The sequence below is a fragment of the Aedes albopictus genome, chromosome 3 (assembly GCF_035046485.1).
Source record: "Aedes albopictus strain Foshan chromosome 3, AalbF5, whole genome shotgun sequence".
NCBI lineage: Eukaryota > Metazoa > Arthropoda > Insecta > Diptera > Culicidae > Aedes > Aedes albopictus.
This window is the reverse complement of record NC_085138.1, coordinates 165,778,638-165,801,437: the sequence shown is the minus strand read 5'-3', so window position 1 is coordinate 165,801,437 and position 22,800 is coordinate 165,778,638. Positions and strand designations below refer to the sequence as shown.

Below are 22,800 nucleotides of genomic sequence, written 5' to 3'. Positions count from 1 at the left end.
TGCCTCTGTCTCTACCCGATATCATGTGCTTCGTATTGGTAGAGTTAATAGTCAAGCCTATCCACGCTGTCTCTCTCTCTTCAGAGGAGTTTAAGCTTCCTCGATTGCTCTACGACCGATGCCGATGAGATCAATATCGTCCGCCAAGCCGACGAGCATGTGTGCCCGTGTAATGATAGTGCCATTCCGTATCTCGATATCCAAGCAAAGACTTAACTTCTTCATGGCCTTATGCCATTCTCTGTGATTTTATTTAGGGGAGACTAGAAATCCTTTAGGTGGCGGCAGCATTTCGATGAGCACCTCAATGGCGACGTTGCAAGTACCGGAGGTGGCGTGGTAACAGATCTAGGAGTATGTGCACAGGACGAAAGACTTCCGGCTCCTGACCTCCAAGAGATTGAGGAGGAGGTTGGCCGGTTGAAAAACAGACGAATTTCGCACCAACTCGTCTTCGGGGTTGGCAGCATCCCCTCAGAATGTTATGAAATTTTGTACACTCAGAAAAAAAAGTATACACGGAATTACTATTATTTATGCATTTTGTATCCGCATCTCTCTCGCTCTCTTTCTGTTTTCATGCTATCTGCCGTTTAGCCTGGGTTGAAGAGAAGTGTTTCGTCAACCCAGGTGAAGCACCAGATAGCATGAAAACAGAAAGAGCGTGAGAGAGATGCAGATACAAAATGCATAAATAATAGTAATTCCGTGTATACTTTTATTTCTGAGTGTAGGTTTCAAGACTTTACCTTTTCAAGCAACTTTGCGTATTTTGTTTTTTTCAAAATTAACCTAGACTAACATTTAAAAAGAGTCAAAGTTCTTTAACCGTTTTTTTTTTCACAAAAAATAACTCGAATATGATAAGATGTACAAAAAAGTGATGTATGGGTGACATTTAGAGAATTGTCCAAGCTTTCATGAAAAAATATTTTAAAAATTCTAAATACATTTTTACACGCAAAAAAATATATTTTTAAAATTAAAAGTCAATTTACAGAAAATGCCCACTTTTTTATGTTTTGAAATTTTTTTCCAAGAAAGTCAATATTGTTGCCTAACTTTCCTCCATACATCACAAGATGGGCACTTTTAAGGAAAAAAAGTTTTTCTAACAAAAACTTTTTCATGTTAGTTTTTCTAGCATGTTGCGCATTAGCCGTTTTTTTTCACAAAAAATAACTCGAATATGATAAGATGTACAAAAAAGTGATGTATGGGTGACATTTAGAGAATTGTCCAAGCTTTCATGAAAAAATATTTTAAAAATTCTAAATACATTTTTACACGCAAAAAAATATCTTTTCAAAATTTAAAGTCAATTTACAGAAAAAGCCCACTTTTTTTATGTTTTGAATTTTTTTTTCCGAAGAAAGACAATATAGTTGCCTAACTTTCCTCCATACATCACAAGATGGGCACTTTTAAGGAAAAAAACTTTTTCATTTTATTTTTTTTGCGTGTTGTGCATTAACTCGTACAGTAATGTATCCAGAATCCTAATGACAATCCATTAAAACTTAATGGGCTCAACTACTTTTTTAATATCTTAACGTGCTTGACATTGAAAACGTGCTTGATATTGGAAAGGACTCAAGACAAAATTGCTTTTAGGGTTTTATATCAATGAAAACGCTTGTGTATTGATGAAATATGTACATATGTATATGTGTATTCAATTATTTTCTTTTCTACAATATATACATCCTTCTTTTATACATTCTATTGTAACGTTTTTTGAATATTAGATCTTTACCCAACTAACAATCACTCATTTTACAAGCACCTTTACGACGAATTGATTCAGCATGATGCTGAATAACATTTGGACAATTTTCAGGCACAACCTTTGTTCGGGTTTTGTTCACACAAATTTGGAGAAACTGTAAAGCATAGTGTTGTGTACCAACTGAAATGTTTGTTGTTAAATCGTTTTACAAATATATAGTAAAGCTGTTATTCAGCTTCAGCAAAAATGATTAAAAATAAAAAAATGCAAAATTTTTCAATTTCCACGAGAGTTTATGATTGGAGCTTAATGCTGTGAACAAATATTGTGAAATAATAACTACACATAAATTTTCCTAAATCCAGATTCGAACTCGAGACCCGTCGATTGCCAGCCGCATGCCTTTATATCTGCGCCATCCTAGAGTTGATGAATTGCAGCGCTCAAATCAAAACATAAACTTCCCGTGGTTTTATAATGATCAGACTCTGACTTCTATACAGCAGTGGTGAATTAGCACAACATTATGGTTAACGACTGAACAACAGAATTATTCAGCTGTTGTTCGGTAAAAAACACGTGTTTTTCATCATGTACTCTGAGTCGAAGTATGATGAAACGAAAGCGCTTATTTGACTTGTGAAAAACACATTATTCAGATACATGTCCTAATTTTTACATGAACTTAACAAGAAGCAGAAAAAAGTCTTGTTAAACTATGTTGTAAAGGAATTACTGCGAGTCGAATAAAAATCTTATTAAACGCTTGAAAAGTGTTTTAAATTATCATTATAAATACCAATACGAAAAGTTGAACATTGGCTACTTTTTCAATTGAAAAAGCATTTGTACAGTAATATGTACAGCATATTTTTAGTTCAGCTATAATTACTATTATAAAGCAACAATTCAGCATGCATGCTTGTTTGCGGCTGGCGATTGTTAGTTGGGTAGTCTATCTGAAACAAAGTAAACTTTTTTGGATTATCTTTTGAATTCGAAAACTTCTTCGCTTCAATTTGATTTTCAGAAATTGGCACAAATGAATGAAATTTTTGTGTACCAGGTATTGTTTTTACGTGACTGTATGTGTATAGTTCTTCAAGTTCATCCGTCATTTTTTGCATATTGTTCATTTGAAATAAAGCAGAAATTCAATTTTGTTATATGTATATCTGACTGTTTAACTGCCCAGTCATACAGTTCTCGAGGAGTTGTGATTGTGTTTCCATAATCTCGAGCAAGACTTGCTCGTTTTGCCATTCGCTTGAGAGTACCTCCAACAGCGTCACATAGACCTTTGCCATGTGAAGTTGCGAAGAAGTGCCATTCTGCTTCCAATCCATAATTGGACCGAAAACTGCACAAACTGGCAATTTTTTTTTGTTCTTATAATGAGCTGCTGCTCCATCTGACATGACAGTAATTTTTGAGAAATCAATCGATTGTTTAATGAAATCCAGCAGTTTTGATATAAATAACTGAACTGCTGTTGTATCGTGTGTAAGTACTTCAGATATTATTATAAAGCTCAAGTTTTCCAACTTATTTTCTTTTCTGTAGTACACTTCAAAGGGGTGAATGGTAGCTTGAGAATTATTCCAATGGTAACCTTGAGCTGAATTTTGAATGATAAATGAATAATTTGCTGAAAAGTCACAAATTTTTAATACTTCACCCTGTTTAAGAGATTCTTTTTTATCCCGCAAAAATGAGGATTGTTCTTTATAAATGAAATCATGAGTTATAAGCTTATCAACTTTTTCTACAAAATACGGAACAAACTCGTCTATAGTCTTAGTAATAGTTTCCAAATTGCATCGATCAGTGGTTAGCCATTGTTGAAATAAAACCGATTCTTTATCATTCGCTTCTAATAATGATGTTAGTTCACTGGTTCTAGGCACACAATAATACAATTTCAGCAAACAGAATGCTGTTTTAAGCATTCAGATATCAAAACAAGCTGAGAAACAGGTTGATGCTCCTAGGAAGAAATGAACTAATTATAATTATTATTAAATTATTTATAATTGATTTAATAGTATGTATATATTTTACAAAATATAATAATATTTATTAATAAATTATAAAATGATTATTTATATATAAATAAATTATTAAAGTATTAAAATATTAAAATAAATTAAGGGGTTATTTTAATAATTTTGATGCTCCTAGGAAGAAATGAACTAATTATAATTATTATTAAATTATTTATAATTGATTTAATAGTATATGTATATTTTACAAAATATAATAATATTTATTAATAAATTATAAAATGATTATTTATGTATAAATAAATTATTAAAGTATTAAAATATTAAAATAAATTAAGGGGTTATTTTAATAATTTTGATGCTCCTAGGAAGAAATGAACTAATTATAATTATTATTAAATTATTTATAATTGATTTAATTTTAAAAATATATTTTTTAGCGTGTAAAAATGTATTTAGAATTTTTAAAATATTTTTTCATGAAAGCTTGAACAATTCTCTAAAAGTCACCCATACAACACTTTTCTATAGGTCTTGTCATTTTTGAGTTACATCGATTTTAAAAAATTCTTCGAAAAAAAGTTAGGCCCTCTTCAATTGTTACTCTTGAAAATTTTCGAAAATTTAAGTATGCAAAGTTGCTTATAAAAACCTAGTCTTTATGCCCACCAAGTTTCATTCGATTCTGAGAGGGTGTTGCCAACCACTGGTCGAGTTGGCGCGAAATTCGTCAACAACAAAGCCGCTGGAGCAGATCAACTACCAAGCGAGCTTCTAAAATACGGTGGAGAAACACTGGTGAGAGCACTACACTGGGTCATTACCAAGATTTGGTAGGAGGAAGTATTACCGGAGGAATGGATGGAAGGTATCGTGTGTCCCATCTACAAAAAGGGCGACAAGTTGGATTGCGGGAACAACCGCGCGATCACACTACTGAACGCTGCCTACAAGATACTCTCTCAAATTTTATGCCGCCGTCTATCACCGATTGCAAGAGAGTTCGTGGGGCAATATCAGGCTGGATTTATGGGTGAACGCGCTACAACGGATCAGATGTTCGCCATCCGCCATGTGTTGCAGAAATGCCGCGAATACAACGTGCCCACACATCACTTGTTCATCGATTTCCAATCGGCGTATGATACAATCGATCGAGAACAGCTATGGCAGATTATGCTCGAATACGGATTCCCGGATAAACTGACACCGCCTGACACGGTTGATCAAGGCGACGATGGATCGAGTGATGTGCGTAGTTCGAGTATCAGGGAGCGGGGATAAACACGAGTGGAATGATTTTCACGAAGTCCGTTCAGCTGCTTGGTTTCGCTGATGATATTGATATTATTGCTCGTAAATTTGAGATGATGATGGCGGAAACGTACATCTGAATAAAGAATGAAGCCAGACGAATCGGATTAGTCATTAATGTATCGAAGACAAAGTACATGATGGCAAAGGGCTCCAGGGAGGATAACGATAACGATAACGACACCAGCAGAGAAATTCAGAGGCGCATTGTGGCAGGAAATAACGCTTACTTTGGACTCCGCAGAACTCTACGATCGAATAAAGTTCGCCGTAACACGAAGTTAACTATCTACAAAACGCTGATTAGACCGGTCATCATCTAAGGGCACGAAACATGGACCCTACGTGCAGAGGACCAACGCGCCCTTGGAGTTTTCGAACGGAAGGTGCTGCGTACCATCTACGGCGGAGTGCAGATGGAAGACGGGACTTAGAGAAGGCGAATGAACCACGAGCTGCATCAGATGCTGAGAGAACCAACCATCGTCCGCGAAAATCGGGAGGCTACGGTGGGCGGGTCACGTCATCAGGATGTCGGATAGCAACCCGACTAAAATGGTTCTCGAGAGTCATCCGACCGGTACAAGTAGACGTGGTGCGCAGCGAGCTAGGTGGGTCGACCAGGTGGAGGACGATCTGCGGACCCTACGCAGAGTGCGGAACTGGAGACAAACAGCCATGGACCGAGTGGAATGGAGACGGCTACTATGTACCTCACCCCGACCTTCGCCTGATCGGTAAGGTAAGTAATCATCTGCAACTTCTTCTTGTGGGTCTCCGCACACGTTATCCACATCGGGATGGCGTAGTTCAGACGGCCAGCTTGTTCCGTCGCGACAGTTGAGACTGCCGGGAGATCAGCGGGTGCAGGGACTTCAACAGGCAACTGCACCTGTTCTTCAGGTTCTCGGTGTGCTTTTGGTAGGTCCACTTGTTATCCATGACGACCCTAGGGTAGCCGACTTAGTCCGACCAGGGAACAATGTGGCCGTTGACCCGAATGTAGCAGTCCGGTGGAGGGAGGAGCTTTGGTGATGGTCGATGCCGAAAGATGATGTCCTGGCTCTTGGCTTCGTCGACCTTTATTTTTCAGCTCGTGATGTATCCGACGTAAGCCGTTACGCCCTGCTAGAGCCCGGTCCTGTAGTTTATGGGCGTGCGACCGGTTTGCTAGTGCCAATATGCATCCACCGGGGAGTGGCGGGATGTCCGACGTATACAGGTTGTACAGTATCGGGCCCAGGAGACTGCCTTGGGGAACTCCTGCTGGGACCGCTTGGAGTTCGGACTCTGTTCCTGCTAAATGGATTCGAAACCAGTTGGTTCGATTTGCAAGATAATTTCTTACCATTCTCGTCAGGTAGATCGGAAATCCTGTCTGCACCAGCTTGTAGACGAGGCCGTCGTGCCAGACGTTTTCGAAGGCCTTCTCGTCGTTTTAGAGGACCATCAACGTGTTATTGGATAGGGCCGTGCTGTGGTGGATGGCGTTTTCAACTCGAACCGACTGGTGAGCGATGGAGTACCCTCGTCGGAATCCGAACTGCTCCGAAACGATAAGGTCGTGTTCCGCTATGTGCTTCATCATGGACTGCAGAATGATGCGCTCGAAAACTTTGCTAGCTGCTGATAGCAGGGTGATGGACCAATGAGCCATTTTAGACGTTTCGGATCAGCTGAATGCTTGTTTCATGAATGAAAATTTGACAGGAGGTTGCGCCCAAGCCCGTAAGTGTTAATATCAATATCAACACTTGTCGTTTCGTAAAATAGACTATAGCTTGACGCGTTGTTTGGGTCCTTCCCGGGCTTCGGGATGGGAATAACTTTGCTTACCTTCCACCTGGATGAAAAGTAGCCCAATTGAAGACACCTGAAGAAGACTGCCGCCTGGAAGCAGTACGCCTTACTGGAGAGCCACTTCAGAACCAGGTTGAATATGTTGTCCTTGCCCGGTGCTTTTATGTTCTTCGTCTGTTTGACCGCTGCCCTAACTTCGTCCTCTGTGACTTGTCCGTCAAACGGTGCGTCGTTGAACGCCTCGAGCTGGGCGATAATTTGATGAACCGCTGCTTCGTGGGGGCTCTGCATGTTCGCACAGATGTTGTGGTCACTCAGCTGGCTGAGGTGGTTCGAGAACTGCTGGTTCCTGATCACATTCATCCGGTCCTTGATCTGGCTCCAGATTTTTAAGCAGGCAGCTGGTCCGTTAGAACTACCTTCGGACGGTGTTTCGTTGTTGGATTAGCTGACGGATATCGTCGTCCATGTTCGTGAATTTGTATCTCACTGGAACCCACCGGAAGCAGGAGTCCTCGACCGAGTGAATATGGCGTTCTCGAACACGTCTAGATTTTTTTGAGTATGAAATGCTGAGCCGCACCTCCTTGGTGAACAAACGCTCGGGACGTACCTCCTCAATCTAACTGAAGTCAGAAGGACAGCAGTGCCCCATCTGCACTACCATCTAAGCACACAACGATTTGCTGGCGATCTTTGTCATCGTGGAAGTATGAGTTAGTGACTTGTGAGGACCAGAGCTATGTATGTTGAACGCTCTCCTTATCGACTCACCGTTTTGCAGCCCTTATCTAAACATTGTGGAATGCAAAAGTCCATTTTGTTATGGGAAGCTGGAATTTGGTTAGTGTTATACGGATGCGAACTTCAGTACGTGGGAGGTTGTTTCGAAGCAAAACATTTCATTGTTAACATTAAACTAGCATGTTCATCTAACAGATAATGGGCATGAAATGTGCTCTTTTGGTATCAAAATAAAAATATCGTTGAATGAACAACTGGTAAGTATCTGTGAGTTTACGATGAATGGCCACAGGCACTACACGTAACACAATTTCCACACTCCTAACAGAAATAAATTGTGTGCCTAACAGGTGGAAAATGGCACAATAACCTTGAAAAATCGTACAAAACCAATGTTCCTTTGCTAGTTTTCCGCCGCAAATCCAGCATATCACGGTGCAATTAACAACGCTTTAATTCGATGCACATACATAATACATCTACTGCTCTTGCGCATGGAACGGATTGGTTTGAACATGTGCTTCCCCTTGCTGCCAGCTTACTTACGCCGGAACTTGACTCTCCACCCATCTAACTGGGTGGGCGCGCATGCTGAACACTGAGCATGTGTAGCAAGCAACCACCGCCGCTCCGAAGATTATGGTAACAGTTATGGCGGACGCTGCTGGCTGGCTGTCTGGTTTGGTAGCATTATTTATGCATGTAGGTACCTTCGCCACCACAAGACGGCTCTGCCACCGGCCGGATGGATATGGGAATAGTTTCCTGGCCTGCATAAATTTGGCTGGTGCTGCTGAACCGGCAGACACGCGTGAGCGATTCGAAAGATTCAACGTCTGGCATTCAAAGCCGTTACAATAGACGCACACGGCACGGCGATTGTTTTTACACCCTGCTTTGGTGCATTTTTCTAAACAAACTCCTATAGCCCTCGGATTCATTAGCGCTCGCGATGTGCATTGGGACTTAATACGAAACAGTTAGTTGAAATAGTTTTACCTACTGTTTTTCTGATCTGAATGGATAGTGAAATGCGAACGAACAGATTGAACGATAGGTATGCGTATATCTACGTTCATTATTGTTTTGTTTCTCCAGCAGATCCTATCCGAGCGGATCAGGTTTTATCGCAATAAAACCCTGTTGGACACACTTGGCAATTAACGTCTTCATTGAATATTGTTGAACTAATTAAGTAAAATATGCATAGGATTACAATGTTTATTACAACCGCTAAAAATGTGCCCAGGCTATAGCTAATTGAAAGATCTGATGGAATTTTCAAAATGTTCGGTATATGAGTAACTCTCGCTGAGACCGGCCCACTATTTACACATTTATCTTGAAAAATGTTTAAGGTGGCGATTTTCTGAAATCCCTCGCCAAAAAAGTAAGGAAAATGCATTTGGGTACCCAAATTGATGGACTCCCTGCTCTAACGCAATTTTTTTTTTGCGAACCCCTCGATTTTGATCAATAATTGTTGGCTCGTTTGAACTGTTTTAACTCGAAAGTTTCTTCTATATTAAAAGTTGGGTCGACCATGTTGGTTTGGTTGCCATCTTGAATTTATATACCAAAACTTTTATCACCATGTTGGCAACCATCGATTTTCAAAAATTTTGCACTAATTTAAAGCTGGCACATTTATACACCACTTATCAACAAAATTGGAGTTGTCCTTTTTCCTATCAAAAGTTATTTGCAGTGTTGTAAATCATGCCACGTTTTCTCCATACATTGCCATGCGCACCGGAAACTATAGACACTATAGATTCCATAGACTCACGGAGACGAAGACAACTGTAGCTAACGAACTGTTCATGTAGCCAAACGAGCATGACGTCACGATTTCAATAGCTACAATTGCGTGACGTCATATTTGCTCGATACACTCTAAATTGAAGGTAAAACACACTAAAATTAAATTGCTTAAACTTCTCCCCGCGAGTCTTCGGAATCTATAGTGTCTATACCGGAAACGACTCGCAACAGCATCAGAGTTTACGCCTGCATGTATACACAAACCCACCTGCAGCGAAATTTGAGGTTCATTCTCGTTTTCGACTGTGTCTCAATGATGCTTTTATAACTTTTATAACTTTTTTAACGTTTTAAAAAGCTTAAACCTTCAGTGTTTTTATAAGTAGGTTCAGATTTAAATTTAGTGCTCGCTAACACTGTGAAATAACGCTACATTTATGTGAACAACTGGCACCTGGCTCAGTACACCAAAGTTACATGATTTACAAAACGACAAATAACTTTTAATAGGAGAAAAGACATTTCTAATTAATTTTGTATAGCTTTGGATTAACGCAAAAAAATCGAAAATCGGTAGTTGCAACATGGTGAAAAAAAAGTGTTGGTAATTAATTCAAGATGATGACCGAATTCAATATGGCCGACCCAACTTTATATAACTACAAAAAGTAGCAGAATCTTTCCCCTTTTCAACAACGTTTCATTTTTAGGGAGCTTCAGAAGAAACATTCCAGTTATAACGATTTAAATACGATACAATTAATTACAATGGAGGGGTCCGCAAAAATGGTTGTGGCTCTAACTACCGGGGGGTTCATCAATTCGAGAAATCAAATACATTTTCTCAAACGATCGACGATGGCTCGGTGGCAAGAGACCACATTGCCCGCATCGTGGTGCTCGTGTGCGTCGTTATTCCGAGTTCGGAAATGCTAGTATCCAAGAGATTGTTTTTCAGTGCGTCGGTTATTCTCGCTTATGTATTTTTTTCGGATTCTTCGATGGACGATCGGAGAATCAGCGAGTGGTGTGAACGAGTGCACATTTAATATGGTTGGACCGTTTGCATGCTGAGACCAAAGCCAAACATAGAAAACCAGCTGGTCAGGATTATCCGGTGAGTTCGTTCCTTATTATTACTTTTTATATTTGAACATGACATATATGGGGATTTCGGAGGGGTAGCCTAAGGAAGTTAAATGAACTGGTTTCCGGGCAAATGTTCGTGGGGTGGCCAGACTTTGTCACGAGATAACAATTATCATGTTGTTTTCCGAAGGGCTCCAGTGAATTTAGCTTACCCTGCTACAACAAACCATCAGGTAGATCATTCCGTTCCGGTATGACTCTGCAGCCATAGGTAATCCTTGCGCTGATGGTGGGTACACAATCATCATCATCATCATCATCATCGAGAAATCAAATACATTTTCTATACTTTTTTGGCGAGGACTTTCAGAAAATCGTCACCTAAAACATCTTTAAAGACAAGGTGTAAAAAATAGTGGACCGATCCTAGTGAGAGTTACTCATATAATGTAGGCCTACACGCGCCAACAGATAAATGCACAACTCGAGAAAAAGAAAATTTCTCCAGAAAATCTTCTTCAGAATTTGCCCACTAGATTTCGTAAAATATCTTCCAATTAATTTGAAAAGCATTTTTTTTTGGGCATTTTCAAAGAAATTCATCCAATCAGTGTTCAGAAAGGTTTGTAATTGTCTAAGTCACGAATAAAAACAAATAATAAAAGGTTTGTAATAGGTTGTTTCAATTACACTAGTTTACAAAAAAACGCAAGTCATAAACTTCTATCAACGACCAAAACTTTTATGTTCTGATGTCAAGATCGTGCTTCAAAAAAAAAAAATTAAGTGGAACAGTTTTTGAGTTTTTCCTGAAAATCGAGCTCCACAGTTTTTAAAAATTTGGAATTTACCAAAATTCGAATATTTTGCGAACGAATTTTCAATATTTTTGCATAAATAGAAAGCTGAACATAATGTGTTTCGATCATCTGAACATAATTTTTGCATCAAATTGGTGGGATTCGAGATATTGGTGATTATATAGGCCAAATTTAAATTAAATTAAATTTGAGCAAAATTTCTAAAAAATAATGAAGGTTTTTTTTCAGTAAGAAAAAAAAATAAATAAAAATCTTTCTCATCGTATATTTGAAACATTAGATGTTAGCCAGCTACAGTAAAAATTTCAGTTCAATCGGAACATTGGTTACGGAGATAGAGATGTATGAAGGAAGCAACTTTGCTTAAAAATATAACAAAAATCGATTTCAAATCGACAGCCGTGTATGGAAAGTCAAAAAAATTTCCGCTCTACTGATTTTTTTTTTCACGTTTTCGAACTCAGGGCATGATTCTACACTAAAAATGATCATCAGCTTACCGAGTTCAAAAGTGCTGTAAACTAGTGTATTACATATGTCTTCAGAAGTTCTTCCAAAGATTCGTCTCCAGAAAATCTTCTAATGAATCCTCTATAAATTCTCTCAATGATTCCTCTAGGAATACATTCTAACATTCATACAGAATTATTGTCCAAGGATTCCTCCAAGGTTTTCCCAAACAGTTCTTCTAAATTGTTAAAAAAAATCCACTAGAAATTTCCCTTGGAATTTTTCTAGTAATTCTGTCAAAATTTGTTTCAGAAATTCTTTCAAGAATTTCTCTAGATATTCTTCCAAGGATTCCTCCAGGAATTTCTCCAAAGACTCGTCAAGTAATTATTCCAAGGATTCTTCTAGAAATTTTTCCAAAGACTCCTTGAAGAATTATTCCAAATATTCCTTCAGTAAAACTCCCAACGATTCCTCTAGGATTTTTCTAAAAATACCTCCAGTAATTCTTCCAAAGATTCTTGAAGGATTTTTATTCATAAATTTATCCAGAAATTCTTCCAAGAGTTCTTCTAGGAATTCTTTCATTGATTACATTCCTTCACATATTTCTTTACAAATTCTTCCAAGATCTCCATTCAAGGATACTTCAGAATTTCTTTACAGTATTCCTCCAGAACTTCTTCCAAAGACTCCTCAAAGAATTATTCCAAAAATTCCTAAAACATGTTTTTCAAGTATTTCTTTAGAAATTCTTCCAAGTATTGCTCAGGAATTCTTCAAGAAAAACTCCAGAAATGCTACTAAAGGTTTCTTCAGCAATTGTTCCAAGGATTCGCTCAAAAATTCTTCCAAGGATTACTCCGGAAATGCTTCCAAGGACTTTTTTAAAAATCTATCATTGATTTCTCTAGGAATTTTTCCAAGGATTTGGTTAAAAAATCATCCAAGGATTACGCCAGGAATACTTCCAAAAACTCCTTAAAAAAAAAAAACTTTCAAGGATCCCTACCAAACCGAACCCTAGACCTAACTGCTTCCAACTATGGAACAGCATATTTTAGTAATCACAGGAAAAACTTTGGTCCTTATTACATTTCATACCTTGATAAAGTATGAAGTGATAAATCTCGGTTTGCTTGTGGCCGAGATGGAACTTGAAACAAGAAAAAATGGGTTAGTATTCCTAATCTTTTATTCTGTGTTCACTGGTTTTAGGCAGTAAGGACTAGTGTTCAGATGCATGGTAAATATAGGTATCATTTATTGACTTTTTCGTTAAGGGATCCGATTTTGACGAGTGTCGCTGCAGGAACTGTCCAAGAATAACTCCAGAAATGCTTCCAAAGATTCCTTCAGAAATTCTTCCAAGGATTCGTCCAGAAATTCATCCAAGCATTACTCCAGAAATTCTTTCAAGGATTCCTCCAAAGGTTCATCAAGAAATTATTCCAAGAATTCCTTCTAGAATTCTTCCAAGCGCATTCTTCCAGATTTTTTCCAAGAATTCCTCCCGTTACAATTTATTGCTGTATAAACCTTTATTTTTTCAATTAGTTTAAAGCTGCCTTCCCTTGTTCAGCTCTTAGCCCGTGTCGGCCTGAGTCAGCGCATACGAACTACAACTCTCGCCGTTCAGCGAATACTCAACGGATTTGAATAATTTTTCATAGTATACTCGAACATAGGGGAATGGAACCCATCTTCAGAATACTACTCCCATGTTCATCCTATCGAAAACAAAGCTCAAAAGCACTATTTGTTTTATTTTTTATTTTTGTATTTTTTATTAGTAGTGAACATGCATGATATGAAAAAGAACGGAAACAATATGGACTTAAATCGTCTGTTTTTGGTATTGGATGAACATAGGCCGAAGAAGGATACACATACCACAGACAAACAGACGTCTGACTCTACTCACTTCTAATCGTTACCCTGTTTAACGGTTAGTTCAAATATTTTGTAGTTCGCAAATCGATCGGTCACGGCGCTCGCATCGTTTTTGCTCCTGTTTGACGTTTGCTCACTACCACCACCTACTAAGTGGTTTGAGTAACATAGCCTGGTTAGCATTTCGTGACGATGATTTTATCGCAATTTGTTCCAAGTGATACGTCTCTTTGTCTGTGCACATATTCCATGTCTAGTTTGTAAACGTGAACAGAGAACGTCGGAATGACCCCTGTGGCCGGAGTTATTCCGGTGGGTCACTGGGTCAGCTGTTTTTTGGTACAAAGCATATTGATTCGCAATTAAATTCACTCTTTTTCCATCAAAACTTACTCCTCCACCATTGAACATTGTTTATCAACAGGTTTGGAACATTTATCCGGAATTATCGGATGTGGTCACCGGACATAATCTCTGGAAGAACCTGCAAGAACAGTATGTTTTGTTTTATTGGGGTTCACATCAATAATTATTTTTTGAAGCCTAAAGTATGTATTGACTTTAACGGTTTGGTGTCTTAGAAAATTTTGCAGGCCCGGATTAAGGATTGTGGGGGCCCTGGGCCGGAGCGGATGTGGAGGCCCCTCGGAGGTACAAATGCGATGAGCAGAATGAAAAATAAAGTTAATGTTTAGCAAAAACGGTTTTTGTGGGGCCCTAAAATGTGGGGGCTCAGGGCCCTAGCAACCCCGGCCCCTCCTTAGATCAGGCCCTGAGAATTTGTTATACATACTTTACTTTTTATAGTGGAATATTTTCCTTTGTGACTAATCCACCTAAAAGTGCGACAGAAATTCACTTTTTTTCATAAATGAAGAGAGAGTATTGGTGGCTTCAGAAAAATTGTAGAAAAATGTATTGTTGGAAAGTTTTCCGAACAAACCATTACCTTATTTGCTCGATCTTAAGAGTTATATTGCGGAGATTCCACCTGTTTAGACTCCTGCGCGAAAATTAGTTGCGTGGATTTTTCTTGGGTGGGCCCACAGATATAAAAACAGACCGCGTCCTGGTGAATATTTTACGCTGTGTTGTTAAGTACACATTTGGTGATAATTTTGCATTATAAACAAACATTTGTAATGCACCTACGCTGAAAATCAGCCTAATAATTTATTTTCGTTGGAATCTATAAATCTTCGCAACGGGCAATGCATATGTATTTTTTTATGAAATTTGTTTTTTGTTATAACATTTTCTAGGGATTCTACAAAGTTATTCCTTGTGATAAAATGCACCTTCTGTTTTTTTTTGTCGGAATAACGTTCCAAGTGGATCAGAGCCTGCATCTCAACCTGGGAGAAATCTCAAAATATTTCTTTGTGGAAATTGTCGATATTGAGCTGAGCATATCATAAAATTCTTCAGATTTAAAGCTTTCAGGAACTTTTTTAAGATTGTTTCTACGATGATTGGAAAAATTACAATAAATCAGAGAAAATTGGGTTGATTTTGAAACTCCATACGTTTTGTATGGGATAAAACATAGGTGAAAAACTTTAAACCTCATTTACTCGAATGTGGGTTTTTGTCACTTACACCCCTTTGCTTCTAACCCCCTCACAAGATATTTCTTAAAATTGTGGGTTCATGGTTGTGTGACTAGCGTCACCGAATACTAAGTCACAGCGCGCTAAGGAGCGCGGATTCGATTCCCGCCGCAGCTGCCAGGAAAGTTTTTCGGCTGTGCCACTGGACTTTGCATGCTAGTCCGTTGTCTAGTATCATGCTTCCTTCAAAGAGTGAATAGCTGACTGGAAGCATTTAGATAACGTTCTTCTTCTTCTTCATCTTCTTCTGTATGGTTCTACGTTCCCACTAGAACTTGGCCTATCTCTCTCCAACTTAGTGTTCTTTGAGCACTTCCACAGTTATTATTTGGAGGTCTTTCATTGCCCGCCATTGCATGAATTAGTATATTGTGAGGCAAGCACAATGATTCACTATGCCCAGGGAGTCGAGGAAATATCCCCGACCGGAACGGGAATCGAACCCGCCGTCTCCGGATTGGCGATCCATAGCCTTAACCACTAGACCAACTGGAGACCCCAGATAACGCACATAACGTTATTTACAAGAGATTTACATAACGTGTTCTTGTTAAAAAAAAATCCTGCTTTGATTCCTTCAGGGAAGAATTCCTCCAGATCATTTTTTACAATTTATCCAGTAATTCTTGCTGGTAATTCACTTGATATGTCCTCAGGAATTCTTGCTCCAGGAATGTTGCTGGCATTCATTCAGGAATTTCTGGTGAATTGCACCAGGAAGACTTACTGGGGTTCCTCAGAAAATTCCTTTTGGGAATCCTCCAGAAATACCTGGAGGGCCCCTAAAAATAATTACCGAGGAAATTCCAAATCATTGCTCTCTTTGGTTTCCCTCTCTTTCGTTAATATCTCAGCTGTTAATTTGTATTATGATTGTCTCCTTGCATTGAACGATGGTCAAAACAATCGTCTTTTGATTTGTACTGCAAAAATAGTTGAAAAGTGTACCATTACACTGCAATAATTGAAAGAGAAACTAAACAAAGAGAGCCTCTCAAATGCAGATAGGACCTATTGAAATGTTTGGCCTGATTTCTTCATGGGTTCCTCCAAGGTTCCTTCAGGAATCCCTCTAGGAATGCCCACTGAGATAACTGCAGAGGTGACTTATTTGATTTATTTTGCATTTTTAAAAGATTCCTACACAAATCCCGTTTGAAAATTCCCCAAGAATGACTTCTGGGTGTCTTTCAAATATTCCTCATGTACCTCCAGAGATCTTCATCTTCCGTCGTCTTTCACCTAAAGTAAATGAGTTCGTGGGAAGTTACCAAGCCGGTTTCATCGACGGCCGGTCGACAACGGACCAGATCTTCACCGTACGGCAAATCCTCCAGAAATGCCGTGAATACCAGGTCCCAACGCATCACCTGTTCATCGACTTCAAAGCGGCATACGGCAGTATTGACCGCACAGAGCTATGGAAAATTATGGACGAGAACAGCTTTCCCGGGAAGCTGACTAGACTGATAAGAGCAACGATGGACGGTGTGCAGAACAGCGTAAGGATTTCGGGTGAACTATCCAGTTCATTTGAATCTCGACGGGGACTACGACAAGGTGATGGACTTTCCTGCCTACTATTCAACATCGCCCTGGAAGGTGTTATGCGACGAGCCGGGCTCAACAGCCGGGGTACGATCTTCACGAAATCCAGCCAATTTGTATGTTTTGCGGATGACATGGATATTATTGCTAGGACATTTGGAACGGTGGCAGAACAGTACACCCGCCTGAAACGTGAAGCAGCAAAGGTCGGACTGGTGGTGAATGCGGCTAAGACAAAGTACCGTCAAGGCACCATTCACCGTGGATCTAAGAAGATTCGGGGCAAATATGGGCTGTCATTTGACACCAGTCTTATAAACATTGTTGGTGCCGCTTTTAATTGCTTTCATTATAGGTTAAAATTAAAGCAATATCCACAGAAGTAGAAAAATTTTCACAAAATTTGGTGATATAGTTCAATTAGTAAATGGTAAAAGGGTCGCCTAATTCCGTGGTAGGTCACCATTCACCGTGGTAGTAGGGACCCATTCACCGTGTATGAGAAATTGTATTCTTCTTTGTTTAAAAATGTTCAAAACAACCCAGCCAAGGGAATTTTCTTCGTTAAAATTCATTTCAAGTAATAACTTGCAAGATTTTATTAGAAAAACGAATGTTCAAATTTTCGATTTTTTTCTAGATATATGGGACAATATGGGGCACGGTGAATGGAGACCATTGATTTTTAGGGTACCCATTTACCGTGCCTTTTTGTTTCAATTGAAAAGTACGAGTAATCGTACTTTCTTGTTAAACTTACGTCGGTAATGCAAAATACATACCTAATATGTGAATTTAATTGCTTCTTAGTGGAATAAAAACGTTACTACATTTAGTTTATCGCTTAAATCACCTTAGCGCAGTTTTCGTTTTTTCACTATGAATGCAGTGAACGAGCAGAAACCCGCTTCATGTAAACACACTTTAGTGTCAAAATGATTCTTTTAAATGTTTCTAATGAGCGTTATGGCATGGTAACAATACATTAGTGTTGTATTGGTGAAATTGAAGGGAAATTGTCATATCATTCAATCATAATATGGAAATAATGAAAAAATATTCGAAGGCACACGGTGAATGGAGCCCCCACGGTGAATGGCGCCTTGACGGTACATGCTGGTAGGTGGGACTGAGCGAGACAGGACAAGCCTTGGCAGCAATGTTACGATAGACGGGGATACTTTCGAGGTGGTAGAAGAATTCGTCTACCTCGGTTCCTTGCTAACGGCTGACAATAACGTGAGCCGTGAAATACGAAGGCGCATCATCAGTGGAAGTCGTGCCTATTATGGGCTCCAGAAGAAACTGCGGTCAAAAAAGATTCACCCCCGCACCAAATGTACCATGTACAAGACGTTAATAAGACCGGTGGTTCTCTACGGGCACGAGACGTGGACGATGCTCGAGGAGGACATGCAAGCACTCGGAGTTTTCGAGCGACGGGTGCTAAGGACGATCTTCGGCGGCGTGCAGGAGAACGGTGTGTGGCGGAGAAGGATGAACCACGAGCTCGCTGCACTTTATGGCGAACCCAGCATCCAGAAGGTAGCCAAAGCCGGAAGGATACGGTGGGCAGGGCATGTTGCAAGAATGCCGGACAACAACCCTGCAAAGTTGGTGTTTGCTAACCATCCGGTTGGTATAAGAAGGCGTGGAGCGCAGAGAGCACGATGGGCGGACCAGGTGGAGCGTGATCTGGCGAGTGTTGGGCGTGACCGACGTTGGAGAGCTGCAGCTGCAAATCGAGTATTATGGCGGCAAATTGTTGATTCAGTATTATCATGAATTTGATGTTAACTAAATAAATGAAAATGAACCTCCAGAGATTTTCCCAAGGATTCCTCTAAGATTTTCTTTTGAAGTTGGAGTATGCAAAAATTTCTCTGGAACTACCTCTCTAGGAATTCTTTCTGGGATTCATCCCATATTTTTTTATGGAATTCATGCAGCAGTCCTTACTGTAACTTCTCTATGGATTCCACTAGAAAGTCACCTTGAGTTTTTTTAAGGGATTCCTTCTGAATTTCGCTAAGATCCTTTTAAGCAATTTCTCTAATTGAAATTGCTTTTAAAATGCTGTTAGAGTTTCTCCAGGCATTCATGGTGGGAATCCTCCAAAAAGTCTTGCAGGGATTCTTCAAGCAATTCCTGTTGGAAATCTTCCAGGAAATTCTGGAGGACTCCTAGAATAATAACTGCATAAACACCATCTGCAGATGCTTGAGAAATCTCAATAAACATGCTTGGATGAATCTTGGTGGAGTTCATGAAGGAATCCCAGGCAAGAACTTGTGGAGGTATTCCGAGAGGGAATCCTTCAATTTACAGAGCAATTCTTGTAGAAATCTTAGGAGGAATCCTAGCAGAAATTTCTAGAGGATTTTTCAAAGTATTTCTCCACCAATTTCTTTTGTAATTCTTCTAGAGATGCCTTCTGGGGTACCTCCAGGATTTTCTCCTGGAATTCCTGGTTCTCTCGAAGTTCTTCCAGGGTTCTAGGTTAGGGAATTCTGCTTATCAGCCCTTGATTCTCTATAATGAAAACGGTTAAGACGTCCCTCCTCATGGTAACAACTGTCACCGGAACATAAGGACAAATTTTAACCGTTTCGTTCTAGAGATTCAACGACTAATAAACCAAATTCCTTAAGCTAGATCATAGATCCAACAGTCGAGTTTTTCCAGGATTACAGGGGGTGGCCAAAATGTTTGGGATAGGCAACTTTTTTTCTCCCACAAAAAAAATTGAACACGCTGTAACTTTTCATAGAGTGCATCAAAAAATCTCAAATTTTGACTGTTTATCAACCTGTTATATGTGCATCATTGGTACAAATTTGGGCTCGATTGAATAATTTTTCGCGAAGTTAGAACCGTTCGGGTAAAACACTATTTTTAGATAACTCATTTTTGAGCTGTCATATCTCGGAAATCAGTGAACCGAATTGAATGAATTTTTTAACGTTTATCAACAATATATAAAATGTAATATTTTCTCACGGCAAGTTAAGTAACACCGGGTTGAAATTTTTACCCATATATAGGAAAATAAGTCAAATGTACAATCCCACACAAAAATTACTTTATGTGTTCTTCCTTTAATCTAAATAGGCTCTAATATATCTAATTAAAGATAACTTTAGAACAGAAGTGGAAAATCTTTGGACATCAACTCTAAAATTTATTGACATGGACTAAAAAAAATAATTTTTTTCAAGAAAAATCCAAAAAATATCAATCCATGTTAACTTTTTTCAACGTTCAAAAAGTATCTATGTTTTAATAGTTTGTGAAGCATTTGTATATTGTTAGTGTACGTTCAAAATTTCATTCAATTCGGTTCACTGGTTTCCGAGATATGACAGCTCAAAAATTAGTTGTCTAAAACATAGTGTTTTACCCGAACAATTCTAACTTTGCGAAAGATTTATCAATCGAGCCCAAATTTGTACCAATCAATGATGCACATATAATTGGTTGACAAACAGTCAAAATTTGAGATTTTTTGATGCACTATGAAAAGTTATAGCATGTTGAACGTTTTTGTGAGGGAAAAAAAAGTTGCCTATCCCAAAAATTTTGGCCATCCCCTGTATCTCAAGGATTTTTTCAACATGTACATCTTACTGGAGGATACCCTGCAGGTATTGTATGGGAAACCCAGAAGAAATCATGAAATCGCAGTAGCAGCCCTGGAGAATCCCAGCAAAAGTTCTTAAAATAATCTCAAAAGGAATCCCAGCAGAAATAATACATTTCTAGAGAATCTATGAATAAATTACAGTAGGAACTACTGGAGGAATCCTAGCAAGAGTTTATAGTGACAATGCCATAAGAATTCTTGGATGAATCCTTGCAGATATTTCTGAAGGAAGCCTTGGTATTTCTTTAGCAATCCCAGTAGCAATCTCTAGAGAATCGTTTCAAGCATTCCTGGAAGTAATCCTAAAGAAATCTTTGTAGAAATCTTTTTATAATGTCTCCACAAGGTTCTGATGGAATTCTTTTAACCCTCTAATACCCAAATTTTTTATTTTGATCTAAATATCATTTTTCGTCATCTAAAATCGATTTAAACATGTTTTGGAAGATGATTCTTTTCAATTCTCGATTTCGTGAATTTCAGTTTTTGATTTTTCTAATTTTTATTTTTGAACATCCCTACACTTTTATATTTTTCCTGGAAGCCAATTCGGAGAACGGATTTTTTGAGATGAAAACATTTTGAGATTTTATGATTATTGTTGAAATATTATTATTTTAATTTTTTTTCGCATAAAAATGTATTTTCCGTGTAATTTTAAGGAAAATAATTTTAGAGTGTATTCGATTCCCTTAAACTATTTAACAAGGATAGAATAATTTGGGAAAAATTTAAAATATGTTAATTGTAGCGATTCAATACAAAATAAACAATGACTTCTAAAAGGTGACTAAAACATCAATTGTTCAATGATTTTAAAAAATGTAAATACGCTTTAAAATACACCAAAAACCATTTTGAGATATACAGAACAGTCCTAAATATCAGCCAAAAATATAAAAATTTTGATTTTCCACGAAACAAAAATTACAAAAATGCTCATACTATACCCCGTCTAAAGGCGGGATTGGGTATTAGAGGGTTAAAGTCTAAACATTCTGTCGTATCGAACAGAATGTGAACGACACGTTTGATCGGCTTCCAGGTTTCAATTATTCTTGCCCAACAAAGTAATTTGGGATTTTCTGGATGAATCCCTATATTAATTCCTGTGGATATTTCCAATGAAATCCTTGGATAAATTTCCGAGGAAATCTGAAAGAGTTCGTGAAGAAATACCTGTACGATTTCCTGAAGCAACCACCGTAATATTTTCTAAAAAAAATCGCTGGCTGAAAGCATTTCTTAAACAATTTTTGAAAGAACTTCTGAATTCGGGTGTGAACCAGCCAGGTGCTGAAAATCTCAATAATCAAGAAATATAATACTTCTGGATCTCTGAAGAAAATTATGCAGAACTCCCTGGAGAAACTGAGCCCAACAAACATTTTTGCTGAACAAGAGTTGAATAAGTCGCTCTTAAGCAAATTTTAGCGCAATAAACTGTTATTAAGTTACTTCTGTTTCATGGGATTCTTTCAGCAAAAAGATTTTCTAAAGTACATTTTCTAAAAAAATATTCTTTTAAGTAAGCTTAGTCGAAGTTTCAGAAGGCACTCATAAAAAAATTCCTAAACAAATTCTTAGAGAAATTTCTGAATTTATGGAAGGGCATATCTCAAGGAAACCCTGGAGAAATTTCTTAAAGATCCTCTTAAAGGTTTTTGGAAACATTAATGGAAGATATTATAAAACAAATCTAGAGTTATTTTCTGGAGATATCCATTAGAAGGAATCCATAGAAGATTTTTTAAAGTAATATCTGGAAAAATTTCTGAAAAAACCCTTAAAAGAATTTCTAAAACAAAATTTTATATTTTTTTTATCAATCTTCAGAGGATTGTCTTAAGAAACCCTTAAGGTTTAACTAATGGTTTCCCTTAACCCGGGGGCGGTCGCGACATATACCGAGTACACGCACCATGAAAAAAACACGCTTGTGATAAACAGCGTGAGAATGTTGCCTCCGAGGTTCGCCGAAGAAGCACCTGTTCGAGGGTTAAGGAATGCCAAATGTTTAACAGAAACAGTTGAGACGTCTAACGTCCAATCAATCATCGATGCCTGGGCTACTGACGTTAACAGTCATAATACTGACGAAATCTGACATAATTGTAACATTTATTTATAATTTGGGAACTATTACGGAACCTGTATGGTCCGTTGGTCACGTGCTTGAAGTTCTGGACCGCAATTATTTGACAGTGAAAGCAAAACAGCAACCACGATAACAGGATGTGCCGTAGAAATCGACTGCGTTCACGACGTGGAAGTTTAAATAGGAGAACATGGAGTGCACTTTTTCGAAAACTGATTGGCTAATGTTTGAGCTCACTAGAATTCTGCCTTAAATCGCTTAAGCCCAAATCAGTTTATAACGGAGTTCTACAAA

At 38.4% G+C, this 22,800-nt stretch overlaps 2 protein-coding genes across 2 annotated transcripts in view; one reads left to right on the top strand and one right to left on the bottom strand.

Moving 5' to 3' along the window:
• Nucleotides 1-22,800, top strand: part of LOC134291783 (uncharacterized) — a 320,651-nt gene that overhangs the window by 262,472 nt on the left and 35,379 nt on the right. The window lies entirely within an intron of this gene.
• LOC109402777 (uncharacterized) overlaps nucleotides 1-22,800 on the bottom strand; it is a 68,907-nt gene that overhangs the window by 44,033 nt on the left and 2,074 nt on the right. The window lies entirely within an intron of this gene.